Below are 5,075 nucleotides of genomic sequence, written 5' to 3'. Positions count from 1 at the left end.
AACACCTGTAATACTATCATCACAACAAAAGAATTTCTAACTGGATGGCTATAAGATTTTCTTTCTTATCTTTAGAATCAGAGCCAGGCTAAGCGTATGTGCCTTATTCTATATAGGCCCCAGGGGGCACAGAAATGAGCTCATGAACTCCTCAGTTCATTTGTTCATTCATTCAAGGCTTTATTCATTTTTTGTGCTCAGTATCTGTTCTAGACATTTCCCAGGCCCTGAGGCTATAGCAGTTAATTAAACAGCCCATTCTCTTATGACATACTACCTCTCGTTGTTTTGTTTCATCTTGTTTTCTCCCTGTTTATCCCCCTTTGCCCATTCCTTTCCCTCTGCCTATAATGACACTTTAGAATGCATCTTTTTCACATTGATTTAAATATATGGGTATTCTTGTAAAGGTTTCCTGATACTTTTTACACATTTCCTTAACATGTTTATAACATTCCTCTTGGATGTTTATCTATTTGGTAAACACTATGCACAGGATGCTATTGTAAACACTTAACAAATATCAACTCATTCCAGCCTTATAACAGGCCAGGAAATAGATTTCTCTCTCTCTCTCTATTTTTTTTTTCAAAAGAAAACTGTGGCCCCAAGAGGTTAGGTTGCCTTTCCAAAGGCACAGAATGGGTGAATGGCCAGACCTACCTGGACTTGAACATAGGCAGTGGGCACTAAAGGCCATACTCTTCAGCCCACAGCTCCAACTTCACAAATTCAAAACCCAACTCCTGATTTCCTCCTGCTCCATGCCCTTCTCCAACCACCATTTTTTCCATCTTTGTCAATGGGAGCCCCCCGCTTCAAGCTGCTCAAACTAAAAGCCTTGCTGTTTCCCCCGATAACTTCCTCCCTGCCCACACTCAGTCGATGTGGAAATCCTGCCAGCTGTATCATTAGAACATTTCCAAACTTGACGGCTACTCTCCATACTTACCGCCCCTACTATGCCCAAACCATCATCTTCCCTCACCAGGTTATAGTGGCAGCTTCCCTCACCTTTGTCCTTACCCTCTGCCTCTGTTCTCAGCACAGCAACCAGGGTGAATCTGTCAGAACCTGTTAGATCATGTTGCTGGGTTCAAAACCCACCAGTGTCTTCCTTCTTCACTCAAAGGCAAAGCTCAAATTCTTATTGTGACCTGTAAGGCACTATTCAGTGTAGCTTTGTACAGCCTCATCTCTTATTCTCTGCTTTGCTGGCTCTGCTCCAACCTCACTGACATCTGCTAATTTTGCAAACACACTAAAGCAAGCTCCCATCTCAGGAAATTTGAGTTTGCTGTATCCGCTCCCTAGACTGCTCTTCCCCTATGTATCCACGTGGTTAGCTCCTAAGTTCATTTAGGTATTTCATTCAGAGTCAGCTTCTTATTTAAGTTTTCCATGGCTACCTTATCCTGAAGTTCAATCGTCTCCCCAAACATTGCAGCTCTGTCTTCTCTGTTTCATTTTCCCCCCTTAGCGATCATTGCAATCTAACTCCCTATTTATTGATCACACTTATTTTCTGTATCCCCCACCCACACTGGATGTAGATGCCTGAAGGGGCAGGAAGTTTTGCTGTGTTTGTTCACCCCAGGATCTAGTCTCTGACAGAGGGAAGGCATTATTTATGAAAAAGAATGAGTGAATGTCTTTCTCTTTGTATTGTAGCTTAGTGTGTTTGATATTCTTCCATTTGATCCCCAAGGTCAATGATTTTGTCTTCACTGTGATTCTTCTCTTTTATAAGTTCTTTATGGATTTAANTAGTCTCTGACAAAGGGAAGGCATTATTTATGAAAAAGAATGAGTGAATGTCTTTCTCTTTGTATTGTAGCTTAGTGTGTTTGATATTCTTCCATTTGATCCCCAAGGTCAATGATTTTGTCTTCACTGTGATTCTTCTCTTTTATAAGTTCTTTATGGATTTAAAAAATACATGATATCATTTCTTTTGGTTGTAGAACCTTTTTCTGTGCTCTAATTTGATGTTCTTAGGTGTTTTTACTAAATTTTGTTTAAAGTTCTCATTTTTCTGCCTCTAGAGTAGCCAGTCACCTTTTCTAATTGACTTGACCCTCTCGGTGCTGCTACTGCCATTTTCTTAAATGAAATGCGAACTTTGACAGCTCTGAGCAGGGGTGTAGACCTTTTTGGCAGGCCAGGCTGTCAAAGCCTCTTGGGTGGAAGCTTTTCTTTCACTGGCAAGGCTGTTTACAATGCTTGCTTCCAGTTTATAAATGGTAGGATTTTCCTCTAACTTGCTTTTTAAAAAAGTGTCTCTTCATCAACTGCATTTCAATTTTAAAGCAAAATTTGCCAGAAAGATTTTATTATATATATTTTTAAAGATTTTATTTATTTATTTGAGAGAGAGTTGGAGAGAGCACAAGCAGGGGGAGCAGCAGAGGGAGAGAGCAAAGCAGACTCCCTGCTGAGCAGGGCACCCAACATGGACACGACTGAGCCACCCAGGGGCCCCTGCCAGAATTATTTTAAACTCATCAGCTGTTTGATTTGCAAAAGCTAATTATTAGTCCTTTTACGGCTTCATTTCCCAATTCTTGAGAGCCTAATTCTCATGCCTTCCACAAACAGCTGATGCTTCTCTGCAAATAATTTTTTTTTCAAAAAGAATACATGGGTAGTGTGTTTTATGAACATTTGAATAGAGTAGACCATCCTTCACAGTCCATAAGTACATTTCCTGCATATAAAATTCTCTCCTCATAGCTCTGTATATACTGGGGTCAGTCTTATTTTTGTTCCTGAGAAGTACATTATTCTAGGGTTTTGGATTTGCAGGAAGATACCAAATTATATCTACTGTAATATAAAGTTAAATTCTGGACTGTATTGGCTGTGAATGCATGTACTTACCTGGTATCTTTAATTAGAGAAGAAAGTGAGCTGGCCCAGCAAATGTCAGCAGCTATAGTTTCTCCAGATACTCTGACCAGGACACATAACATCTGGCGACAATTTTATGCAGGCTGGGGGACAATCTCATGCAGGGTGGGGTCTTCCTGGGTTAGAAAGTTAAGGTAGGGCATGGCTAATAACATCCTGCTTTCTTGGCTCTGGAGCCAAATGCACAATCAGCAAGTCTCTGGTCCCATCTGTTGGGAGAGGGAAATTATGGTCTCTGAACAAACTTGAGGACTGTTTACTGTATTCACACAGACTGTATGGTTTTTCCTAGCATACTTTAAATCCTTTATCCCCTTTGAGCATCATAGACTCATGGCCTTTCATCAGCTCAACTGGTTGCGTTGACTGACAGTGTTTTCTTATGATTCTCAAATGGTCACATATTGGTCAAGAATCATTTGAAACTTTGAAAGTTTGCCAAAAGTTTGAGTACAATAGTTTATGTAGGACCATACAATTTTTTATAATATTATCTGGGAGCAGTAAAACAATCATAAGACAACAATATATTTGAGTTAAAACAAAGTTTAGTTGCAATTCTAGGTCCATATTGCTTTTAAATTCCCTCCCTCAATTCAGTCAGGGTATTATGTACTTCAGAGTTTTTCTTATAAAAGCAAGTACAGAATATCTATGGAAAGTTCTAGAACAAAAAGTGAAATCTTGGGTTATAATGTTGCATATCTCTATCCCTCATCTTACATACTGTGCTAAGCACAAAGTCACCATTTAGCAGAAACAGAAAGTCACTTAAAAACATAAATCCAAACAAGCCAACAAAGCATTGAAATTCTGGCTTTTTTCTCGGTCAAGGACAGTTGTTTATTCTTAGCTTCCTTTAAGGTATCAAGTGGTCTTTGCCTTGAATTCCCCAGGAATTTAACCACTCCACACTTCCTGCTAAGAAACTGATTTTGCATTTCTATCTGGCTTGTGCATTTGGGTAAGGACGGACCAGAAGGTTCTGCACTGTTGCAACTCCAGGGCATTCTACTGTTGTTTTCCTTGAATAACTGCCAGTTTCCTTGGGGTAAGGGGCAGAAGATCTTGAAGTCTCCCTAAATGTACTTGGAGCTCAGGTGACTTTCTCCTGTAGGGTTGTGACAGGCTGAGAAATTCCTCAACTAGGCTAGTGTCCCTTCTGCCTCTCCCTGGTTCTGTTCACCTGGGCACCAGTGTTTGCTGCTTGAGTTTTAAAAAGCTATAATTTTGGAGGTGGGCCAGGTGGCACGCATGAGGTCCCCGACCTCGCTTCCTCTGAGCGCAGCTGCAGGCGCGCGATGCCAAAGTTCCAGACCTGGGAGGCGTTCAGCAGCGCCGCTGAGAAACCACCTCACCAGCCCTATGAAGGCACGTGGGGTTCCCCAAAACTGGCCTTCTGAAGGGAATTCGTGTATTAAAGTAACAGGTGAGTTAGTTTGGTGCAAAGAACAGACCAAACCTGAGTCCTAAAGAAGATTGAGAAATTCCACAGTCAACTAAGGCCACNCTTCTGAAGGGAATTCGTGTATTAAAGTAACAGGTGAGTTAGTTTGGTGCAAAGAACAGACCAAACCTGAGTCCTAAAGAAGATTGAGAAATTCCACAGTCAACTAAGGCCACTGCTGGTTACCAAGCAGTGCTGCAGTGTTGCCATGGAAACAGACTGAAGGGTTTGAAATGAAGAGTCTCCTGTTCTTAGGAAGTAAATATCTTTTGAATCTGAAAAAGTGTTGAGAAACAATATACTTCATATAACTAAATGGATTCTTCAGAAGCTGGGAGATCATTTTTTGTCCTTTGCTTCTTAATGTTTAGAGAGCTAGGGATGTAAATGCTTTCACATAGAAAGCCTTTATTTATTTTTGGAAATTAAACAAGAAATGCATCTATGGGGGTGCCTGGGTGGCACAGCGGTTGAGCGTCTGCCTTCGGCTCAGGGCGTGATCCTGGCGTTATAGGATCGAGCCCCACATCAGGCTCCTCCGCTATGAGCCTGCTTCTTCCTCTCCCACTTCCCTGCTTGTGTTCCCTCTCTCACTGGCTGTCTCTATCTCTGTTGAATAAATAAATAAAATCTTAAAAAAAAAAAAAAAGAATAGGGACAATGTCTTTAAAAAAAAAAGAAATGCATCTATGTTTGGAAACTTTTTGCAGATTGATGC

At 40.9% G+C, this 5,075-nt stretch overlaps 1 pseudogene; it reads left to right on the top strand.

Annotated features, from left to right (window-relative positions):
* The first annotated feature begins 4,211 nt into the window (after window positions 1-4,211).
* On the top strand, window positions 4,212-4,580 carry LOC100465343 (annotated as a pseudogene).
* Window positions 4,581-5,075: the final 495 nt, after the last annotated feature.

The sequence above is a fragment of the Ailuropoda melanoleuca genome, chromosome 10 (assembly GCF_002007445.2).
Source record: "Ailuropoda melanoleuca isolate Jingjing chromosome 10, ASM200744v2, whole genome shotgun sequence".
In the NCBI taxonomy this organism is placed as follows: Eukaryota; Metazoa; Chordata; class Mammalia; order Carnivora; family Ursidae; genus Ailuropoda; species Ailuropoda melanoleuca.
This window is presented reverse-complemented; position numbering and strand designations above follow the sequence as displayed.